Here is an 11,042-nt window from a genome sequence, read left to right on the forward strand (position 1 = left end):
TGAGGACTAAGGTGTGCCTGACCTAAGCCATGGTATTTTCAATAACCTCATATGCATGCAAAAGCTGGACAATGAATAAGGAAGACCATAGAAGAAGTGATGCTTTTGAGTTATGGTGTTGGAGGAGAATATTGAAAGTGCCATGGGCTGCCAAAAGAACCAACAAATCCATGTTGGCAGAAGTGCAGCCAGAGTGCTTCTTGGAGGCCAGGATGTCCAAACTTTGTCTCTCTCACTTCAGACATATTGTTCAGGAGGGGACCAGTTGCTGGAGAGGGATATCATGTTTGGGTAAGGTAGAGGGTCAGAGAAAAAGAGGAAGATCCCCGATGAGATGGATTGGCCAAGTGGCAGCATCATTGGGCTCAAGCGTGGACACAATTGTGAGGTTAGCCCAGGACCAGGCAGTGTTTTGTTTTGTTGTGCATAGGGTAATTATGAGTCAGTATCGACTCAATGGCACCTAACAACAATATGTCTAGTGCAGAGTCCTGTTGTGGTGCTGAAGGATAAGCACTGAACCACAGATCTGTTTGAATCACAAGTTTGGTGTTTCAAACCCACCAGCCACTCTTAGAAACCCTATACAGGACCATTATGAGTTGAAACCAGCTTGAGGACACTTAACAACAGCATGTCTAATGCAATATATCATTTGTAATCTTGACTGTTCTTTCATGAGTGTAGTTAAGGATCCAAGCAAAATGAAGTCTTTGACTACTTCAAATTTTTCTCCTTTTATCATGATGCTAGTAGTCCAATTGTGAGGATTTTGTTTTCTCTACATTGAGCTGCAATCCATACTAAAGGCTGTAACCATTGATCTTAAGTCCTCTTCACTTCTAGCAGGTAAGATTGTGTCATATGCATATCATTGTTAATGAGTCTTCCTCCAATCCTTATGCCATGTTCTTCTTCATATAATCTGGATTCTCAAATTATCTGCTCAGCATACAGATTGAATAAATATGTTGAAAGGGTACAACAGATGACTGCCTGTTGGTTTATGTACAGGTTCCTCATAAGCACAATGAAGTGTGCTGGAATGGCCAATCCTCACAATGTCATCCATAGTTAGTTAGGAGGCACACATTCTTTGAATAGTAAATAAAACATAAATACATATCTTTCTGGTATTCTCTGCTTGCCGCCAAGATTCATCTCACGTCACTAATTATCTCTCTCATTCCATGTCCTATACTGAATGTGGCTTGAATTTCTAGGTCAAGGTGCTGCTGCAACCACTTTTGAATTATCTTCAGCAAAAGCTTCCTTGCATGTGATATTAATTATATTGTTCAATGATTTCTGTGTTCTGTTTGGTCACCTTTTTTTAGAATAGGTACAAATACCGATCTCTTCTAATTGGTTGGCCAGAGCTGTCTTCCAAATGTTTTGGCATAGATAAGTAAGTGCCTCTAGCGCTGCATCACTTTGTTGAAACATTTTAATTTGTAGTCCATCAATTCCTGGAACCTTGTTCTTTGTCAGTGCCTTCAGTACAGTTTGGTACCAATTATCTTTGGTACAGAAACCCTTGAGTATTCCTTCCATCTTCTTTTAATGCTTTTGATTCTGTTGATGCTTCTTTTGATGCATCATTCAATATTTTGCCCATAGAATCTTTCAATAGCTCAAGTGAAGGCTTGAGTTTTTTCTTCATTTCTTTTAACTTGAGAAATGCTGAACGTGTTCTTCCCTTTTGGTTTACTAAATTCTGTTTTTGCTCATTTAATTATAATGCTTGACTTTGTCTTCATGAGCTGCCCTTGAAATTGTCTGTTCATTTCTTTTACTTCCCCATTTCTTCCATTTGCCTTATCTTCTCTATGCTCAAGAGCAAGTTTCAGAGTCTCTTCTAACATCCACTTTTGTCTTTTCTTCCTTTCATGTCTTTTTAATAACCTTTTGCTTTCTTCATAGATAATATTTTTCATGTTATTCCACAACCCCTCTACTCTTTTTGATCTAATGCTTCAGATCTGTTCTTGAGATGGTCTCTAAATTCAGTTGGAACACACTCAAGGTCATATTTTGACTCTCATGGATGTGCTTTAATTTTCTTCAGCATCAGCCTAAACTTGCATATGAGTAATTGATGGTCTGTTCCACAATTGGTCCCTGGTGTTGTTTTGCATGATCATATTGAGGTCCTCCATCATCTTTCCCACAGATGTAGTCAATTTGATTCCTGCATTGCCATCTGGTGAGGCCCACATGTATAATCACTGTTTATGCTGTTGAAAAAAAGTATTTAAAATCAATAAATCAGTGAACTTGCAAAATTCTATCATGTGTTCTCCAGCATAATTTCTATCACTATGGCAATATTTTCCAACTACTGATCCTTCCTCTTTGTTTCCAGCTTTCACATTCCAATCACCAGTAATTATCAGTGCATCTTGATTGCATGTTTGGTCAATTTCAGACTGAAGATATTTGTAGAATTCTTTAATCATTGGCTTTAAAGTTTGGTATGTAAATTTGCATAATAGTGGTATTAACTAGTCTTCCTTATAGGCATATGGATATTAACCTATCACAGACAGCATTGTACTTCAAGATAGATCTTGCAATGCTCTTTTTGATGATGAAAGAGCATGATTGTCTGATTCAAAATGACCAATATCTGTCCATACCAGCTCACTGATGTCTAGGATACCAATCTTTTTTGTTGTTCCATTTCATTTTTGACAACTTCCAATTTTCCTAATTCATGCTTTGTACATTCCACATTCTGATGAATGGATTTTTGCAGTTGCTTCTCCTCATTTTGAATTGTGCCCCATTAGCAATTAAAGGTTCCCAAAGGTTTGCTCCATCCACATCATTGTGGTCAACTCTACTTTGAGGAGGCAGTTCTTCCCCAGTCATATTTTGAGTGCCTTCCAACCCGAGGAGCACATCTTTTGGCTCTATATTTGACAATGTTATGCTGCTATTAATAAGGTTTTTAGTGGGTAGCCATTCAGAAGTGGTCAGCCTCTCCTTCTTCCTAGCCTTAGTTTGGAAGCTCTGTTGAAACCCGTCCACCATGTTGACCCTGTTGGTATTTAAAATACCAGTGGCATAGGTTCTAACATCACAACAACACACAAGCCACTAGAGTGTGACACATTGACAGATGAGTGGTGAGCAGTAGTCTTAGTTATTGGAGGGAGAAAAAAAGTACCAGCCATCCCACTCACAGCCCTCTCGACTCAATGGGGTTCGTTAATTCATTCCAATGGCCACACATAACTCAGCCACCATACTCATAGTTATGGGATTAATTAGGGTAGATAACATGTTATGTTTCTGGGTCAGAAAATGATCAGAACACAGTTGTTCCTTTCAGTACAGGCTCTCCTCAGTCAAGCCCACAGGCAGACCTCCCTCTGTCTAGGCAGTGTTCCAAAGTTATTTTAAGGTTGTTGATAAATGCTCACAGGTCAAACCACTTCACTATAAGCTTCAGCCTGAAGACACTCAGCTTTAGCTTTGGGGTCAGCAAACTAAATTCCCCAATTAGGTACCTCTCCAGGCACCCCACTCTGCAGGCAAGCCTTCTGCCCCAAATCACTCGGCTTTATTTGTTCAGTGGGCTGGGAAGCTAACTGCTCTGTCTCATGCTTTGGCTCTTGGTTTTGTTTCTGTTTCTCCTCTACCCCATCTTCAGTGTCACAGCTTCTCATCCTTGAGTTAAGGAGATTCAATGTGCAGGGATATCTGGGTCTGAAGGTATACACACTCCACCCCTGCCTTTCTTCTTTGATGGTAATGAGATCTGCTTTTGAGATAGCTCATTTTATACCCAGGTTAGAGTTCTAAGTTTTTACAATTACAATGAACACTTTTTAACCACTCACAACTAAATCATATCATCCTATCATCATCTTCTCCTACCTTCTCATACCCAGACCTAGCAGGGCAGAAACGTCATTTGGTGGGCGTTACAAAGACTATGGGTAAAAGAACCATATGAAGTAGTTCACTGCACTGCAGTTATCTACTGCTACAATAACAGAAACATCACAAGTAGGTAGCCTGGACAAGCAGAAATCTGTTCTCTCACAATTTAGAAGGCTAGAATTCCAAATTCAAGGTGAAGAATTTTTCTCTGTCAGCTTTGGAAGAAGGTCCTTGTCTCCTTTCAACATCTGTGGTCCCAGTGTCCCTTGGGGATCTCCACATGTCTTGGCATTAGTCTTCCCTTGGGTCAAGGAGGTTCTCAGCACAGGAATCTCCTGGGTCCAAAGGATTAACTCTACTCCTGGCTCTCCTCTCTTAGTGACAGTCAGGTTCCTCTCTCTCTGTTCAATTTTCTTTCCTTTAATCTTTGTTGTTATGTGCCTTTTGAGTCGGGTCCGACCCATAGCGACCCTGTACAGGGTTTCCGAGGGTGTAAATCTTTATGTAGGATAAAAGGTGATTTAAGGGAAACTCCCTTACATCAGATCAGGGCTGAGATCTGAGTAAGGATGTTACATTATATTGTCAGCCCCTTACAATTGATTGTATGATTGATTACATCATATCACATCATGGGGAATGATTGTATCATTGTATAACTACCAAATTATATCATTACATAACTGTCAAACCACTGAGAATTGAGGCCAACCTAAGTTGACTCATATATACATAGTTTTTTTGGAGGTGTGCAATTCAATCTGTGACAGTAGTAAATAAATGTGATACCATATTTTCATCTTCCTGGAATGAAACTGCACAATGAAGTCATTCTTTTCAGGTAGACTAAAGAAAAATGCTCTAGTAAACTATGGTGAATGTAATTTCTCTCCTTCTTCCAGCTTCTTTTTATTATAAATGTTTTTGAGTGTACTTTTTCTATGTGGAGAAAAAAAAATGAGCAGAGATAATCTAGGTATATAATGAATCTAGAGGAAACACAAATGGCCAATAAATATATGAAAATGTGTTCAATCTTATCAGGAATCAGGGAAATATAAATTGAAACTACAATGAGAGAGCATATTTTACTTATCAAGCTAAAAATGATTTTAAAAATTTGACAATTGTCAGTACAGAGGAGGAGGAAGGATAAACTGATAATCTCACACTATGCTTGTGGGCATATAAATTGGCACAACCACTTGAGAGAACAATGTAACAGTATCTAGTAAAATGATAAAGGTGCCAACCTTACAACACAGAAATTCCACTTCTGGGGATATACCCCAGAAAGACATTTATTTGTACATATTCACAGGAAGACACACAAGAACGTGTCTATTAAAGCAATTTTGGCAATAGCAAAGAAATTAAAAACAACCCAAATGTCCTTCAATAAGGGAATGGATAAAATATATCATTCATTATGCAGTAGATAAAAGAAAGGAACCAGTACTATATGAATCACTAAGGATATATCTAAGCCCCTAAATACTAAGTGAAAAAAGTAAGTTGCAGAATGAAATATATAAAATAAATCATTCTGTTTAACGTTTTCCAAGACCCTTAGCAATACTGTTTCTGAATTTCTATTGATGCATGCAAAAGTACTTAAAAGGGTGAATACAGACAATGAGGCAAGGATTTTTTTATGCCATAATTTTTCTAAGAATAAAATATATAAGTCCTGGTATAGTACTACGGGTTAATGCATTGGACTGCAAGGTCTATTTGAACCACAAGGTCAGCAGTTCAAGCTTAACAGTTGCTCCTTTGAAAGCGTATACAGGGTTGCTATGAGTTGGAACCGACTAGACGGCACTTAACAATAACAACAGCATATGAGTATGTGTGATATATATATGAGGGGCGTTCAAAAAGTTCACCAAAAAAAAAAAAAAAGGAATTAAAAGATAATAAAATTTTTCCATAAACTTTTTAAAGCCCCCTTGTACATAGACAAAGGAGCTCTGGTAGCATAGTGGTTACGAATCAGGCTGTGAACCTCAAGGTCAGCAGTTTGAAACTACCAGCTGTTCCGCGGGAGAAAGGGGAGGCTTTCTGCTCCGGTAAAGATTTATAGCCTTGGAAACCCTATACAAGGTCGCTATGGGTTGGAATCGACTCGACGGCACTTAACAACAACAACAAATATAGACAAATGCTAGAAGGAAATATAGACATTATTAACAGGTTGTGTATCTGTGATATGGGAATCTTGGTGTTTGTTTTATATTATTCATTTGAAAAGCATAACATTCTTAAAAATAAATAAAGTTCCCTAGCATTATTTGAAACACATAATTGTTCAGCTTGCCTCAGGGAAAGAAGAAAATAAGGCTTTGTTAGAAATGGTCAAGTGATCAGACTATGCACTGGACATGAATGTTCTGTAACGTCCTGACCTCTACAAACTGGTGTGTGTACTCTCCAGCTAGACATGTGTACACCTTATTTTGTGAAAATCTCAGTGGAATCTGTGCGGAGAGATTCCATTGCAAACTTTGATGTTTAAGAAAGTCACCATTAAAGAGCGGAATGTGAAGAAACGAGCAGCTCCACTAAAGACCAGACAAAAGAAATTCTCTTTAGAGAGGAAAAAAGCACAGATGATAATAGAATATTTAGGTTAATTCTATTTCATACAATTCTTTTTGCAGCTGGGCAGCTTCTTCTAGCACACGCTGTTCTTGTCACCATTCTTGGAATAACTCTTGGGTCTCAGTCTGATGCTATCTATGACTATAAACAACTCTTCCTCTACATTTAGTACAGCCACAGAATAATGGCACAGCATTAGAGACATGAATCACAGCATAGATTCTGTCTCACATTATCATAAAATAAATCACTGGCTGTCTGTTTCTACAGGCATAGGCAGAAAATGCATGGGGCTTTTATTTATTTATTTATACAGTAGAATTGAGAATCTCATTTGTTGTATAATGTGTTTAAAAACATCTCAATGCCTGCAATGAAAGAGATGATCCGTGGTCTTGCAGAGTCTTAGATCAAGTATAACTGATTCCTATTTTAGAGAAGAAAAGAAAGAGCCTTAAATTCCCCAACATGATAGATAAAGAGGCACAGCAGCAAGGTAGAAAAAGAACAGTGGAAGGGGAGGAGAAAATAAAGCTAAAGGAATAATAATCTCTGTAATTATATGGTGCTGTGTTGAAATTGAAGGAACTGGGGAAGTTGCATCAGCAGCATCTCGTCAGTGTTTAGTGGATTACACAATCTTCCATCCCATAGAAAAGTACTGAGCCCTTATGTTAATCAGGATAAATTAATAAAAATCAATCACAAGGCCTAGTCATCTAAAACTTTGTTTCATTCTTGTGACAATTCTAGAAGGTCAGCTTGAGGCTATGCCTTGCGTTGCCATCATCTTCACTCTGAGTCTCAGACTGATGGAGATCCTAACTATTGCTGCTGCCGCTCACCTTGGTATAAAGAAAAGAGAGTGTAGCAAAGACCACATTGGCCATGTATTTTTTTTTTTAAGTTTTTTTGAGAATTGAGTGAAAGTTTACAGGGAAGATTAACAGCTTTACATTCAATAAATCATATTTTGTTTCATTACAATGATTACAATCCCTTCCACGTACCATCAATTTATTCTCCCCCCTCCCCATCTTTTTTTGTTGTTGTACACATACAAACCAGAAAATACATATTCATTTAAATGTACAAAGGGCACACTTTGCAAGCCAGCTTCCTGTCCCCAGGCACACAGCTTTTCTCAGTCCATGGGCCTAGAGTCTTCAGCTGCTCTGTCTCTCTATGCCATCGCCTCTGCCACTGTCTCTGCTGTTGCCGCTTTTCTGGTTAGGATCTCACGCTCCATTCATGCTCTTCCCTCTTCCTGGTACTAGGGTCCTCTGTTCCTGAAATGAAGGATTAACTATCCCCCTCCCCTTTTTGTTATGCATCTTCTACATTTTACAGTTGTGACAATCACAATTAGTCCTGATAACAATTACATACAATTGAATCTTAAAATCCCATTCCCATTCACCCCCATCCCCTTTCACCAGACCCTTCTGTAAAAGAGGAAAACTATTCAGTGGGGTTTCTGCCTTACCTCCCTGCTCTGAAACTAAGCACACTCATGAAAGCTTGTAAGCCAGACACTTAGGGCTTTTATAGTTCCCCATTGTTGGTAGCCAATGTCTAAATTGCCCATCCCTATCAACCCAATGTACTGAGGAGGCAAGCTTGATGCTTGATATGAAGAGTCTTTCCCTTTAGGTTGGAAATTTGAGCAACTACATCCATAAGCAAAGGTCCAGTTCATCAAATTGTAGCAATTTACACTTGGTCCGTGAATCAAAGGTCTTTTTTTTTAATCAGGTCAAGTTCTGGTCAGCTAGCCATCCAAGCTAGGTCAAATGGGTACTATCTGCAAGTTTGACACTTCTTGCACACCTTCCACACTTCAGACCAGCTGGCTGCTTCACTCTCAATTCTAGCCTCCAGTGTCCATGGGCTCAGGAGTTCACAGCCCTCCCAAAACCCACATAGGCTCTTAAAGCTTTGCTGTGAATCACATCATTTCTGCTAAAAAATCATTGGTCAATATAAGTCATGTGGCTAACCTGACAGCACAATGGGAAGGTGTTCTGCTGCTACAGTTCACAGAAATCTGTGCTCCACTACAATGAATTACATCCTGTTTAAGTTGACCAGGGAGTCCTCGTGTGGTGCTGTGGGATAAGGCACTGCTCTGCAAGGTTGGTTTGAACCACAAGGTTGGCGGTTCAAACTCACCAGCTGCTCCTTGGAAACCCTATGCAGGGTTACTATGAGTTCAAACCAATTTGACAGCACTTAACAACAACAAAAGTTGACCAGATACCAGGAGTGTGTTTTCCCACGAGGAAAGGCACCCCACTCGGCAAGCAAGCCTCCTGCTTAAAATCACTCCGCTTTATTTGTCCAGTGCTTTATTCCACGGTGCCACACCAGGACTCCAAACTAAGGATGTTGTTGTTATTGTTGTTGAGTGCCATTGAGTCGGTTCTGACCCATAGTGACCCTGTATAGGGCTTCCAAGGAGTGGCTGATAAGCTTGAACCACCAGCCTTGCAGTTCAATCCGATTTTACAAGCCAGCGCATTAATCCACAGCGACACACCAGGACACCAAGACTAAGGATAGGTGGTGAAAACTAAGGATAGATGTTGAAACTGATCCTTCTAGGTTAAACAAATCACAACCTCGTCTGTTCATGTATGGGAACAAAGGTATTATTAGAGAAGAAATTACTTTGGAGGAACACATATGGTAAAATGCTGGTAAAAATGGAGAAATCTATAAGGTGTCATTTACTCAATGATCAACCAAAGAAGTCCCCAAGCCACTACCCTCTCACCCTTCCCACTAGCAAAAAGGATATGGAATTATAGGCTGTTTAGGCCAAAATGGACTTTTGAGCCTAGAACTCTAGTTTTAAAATACGAAGAAACTGAGGCAAGAGTGAAGTCAATAATCACACAGCAGAGGAATGACAAGAAATTAAGTTTATCTTCTTGGAAGTTCTATCCAGCCTGCACTCCGTCACCCACCACTTCTCACCACTCAGAGGATCTCTGTGTTTACAGTCATTATCTTAATTCTTTCCTGGTTAGGAAAAGGACACATTTTTTTTTTTTTGTCATTCTCAAGACTTTATAGTCTCAGTCTCTAATTCTCCCTCTACTTGAGGAAGAACTCTTTCACAGGTTTCTCCTTTTTCTGGCAACTTCCAACTCTCTTTTCTCTTAGACTTTCCCTCTCCTTAATTCTATTGTCAGATATTAAGAATGTATGTCCCTATCAAATTTGAAGCGAGTCCTCCATGGTAAAAACCGGGTCCAGAAGTTCCACCACTGCATATTCTAGAACTGTTCTCACTTTGCCCTTCCCAATATCTGGCTGTATTTCTCACCCCCAACTTTTGTCCTTAGGGATTCCTCGATAGTCCTCTAATAAATCTCTTTTTTGGTTAATTTAATCAGAGCTGGTTCATGCTGTGTGCATCAGCAACTCCGTCTGATTTCCTCCCACAACCATGGAATAAGGCCCAAATCCAAATTTCCTAAGCCCAGTATTCAAAACCCTTCAACTTTCACTTCGCCATGATAGTAATCACAGCAGTCCTACACATGTATTAGCTTGGGTTTCCTAGAAAACAGAGTCTGAAGTAGAAGTGTGCAAGTTAACTTTTTTTTTTTTTTTTTAATCACTTGTAAAGGAAAGCAGTAGGGTAGGAATGTAGGGAGAGCAAATGTAAGACTGCATTACCAAGCTAAGGCTTATAAAAAGTGGAGGTAATTGCTTTTTCTTGATGGATATATTCAGAAAGGCTGATGATACTTCCAGATCACTAAGCAGTCCACCTGAGGATGGTAATAGATCGGGTATTCATTAGCTGATGGAGAGAGGGTGAGAGTGATAGCAATGTGAGAAAGATTTGATATCTTGTTCATGGTTCTAAAATGTGGGAGGGAATGTTCACAGACTGAAAGGCCCTTTGAAGTTGTGAATAGCCCTCGGGTGACAGCCAGAAAGAAAACAGGGACCTCAGTCCTACAACCACAAGGAATTGAATTCTGCCAACAAGAATGATCAGGATCCAGCTGATATGAAGTGAGGGGAGATGCAAAAGAACACCCAAAGTTGCAGATAGTATCCATTTGACCTAGCCTCAATAGCTTGATAATCTGAACTCGATTACAGGATGATAAAATTAAAAAAAAAAATTTAATAAAGGAATTGAGGGTAAACTGCTACAATTTGATGAACTTTGCCTATACTCATGGAGGCAGTAACTCTAAATACCAACAGAGAGGGAAAGAATCTTCACATCATGTATCAATCCTATCCCCTCTGTATACAGGGTAGATAGAGATGGACAACTTAGACACTGTCTACCTAAAATGAGGGGGCCATAAAAAATGTGACTGGCTTACAAGTTTTCAAGAGGGAGTTTAGTTTAAGAGTGTGTGTGGGAAGACAGAGTCCCCAATGAATAGTTTTCATCTTGTCTAGATGGGTCTGGTGAAAAGAGATGGGGACAAGATTTGTATGATTCAATAGTGAGTAATTGTTCTCATGACTAATTGAGACTGTCACAATTGTAAAGGTAGAAGTTTTGTAACAAA

Source organism: Chrysochloris asiatica, unplaced genomic scaffold (genome assembly GCF_000296735.1).
Source record: "Chrysochloris asiatica unplaced genomic scaffold, ChrAsi1.0 scaffold00062, whole genome shotgun sequence".
NCBI lineage: Eukaryota > Metazoa > Chordata > Mammalia > Afrosoricida > Chrysochloridae > Chrysochloris > Chrysochloris asiatica.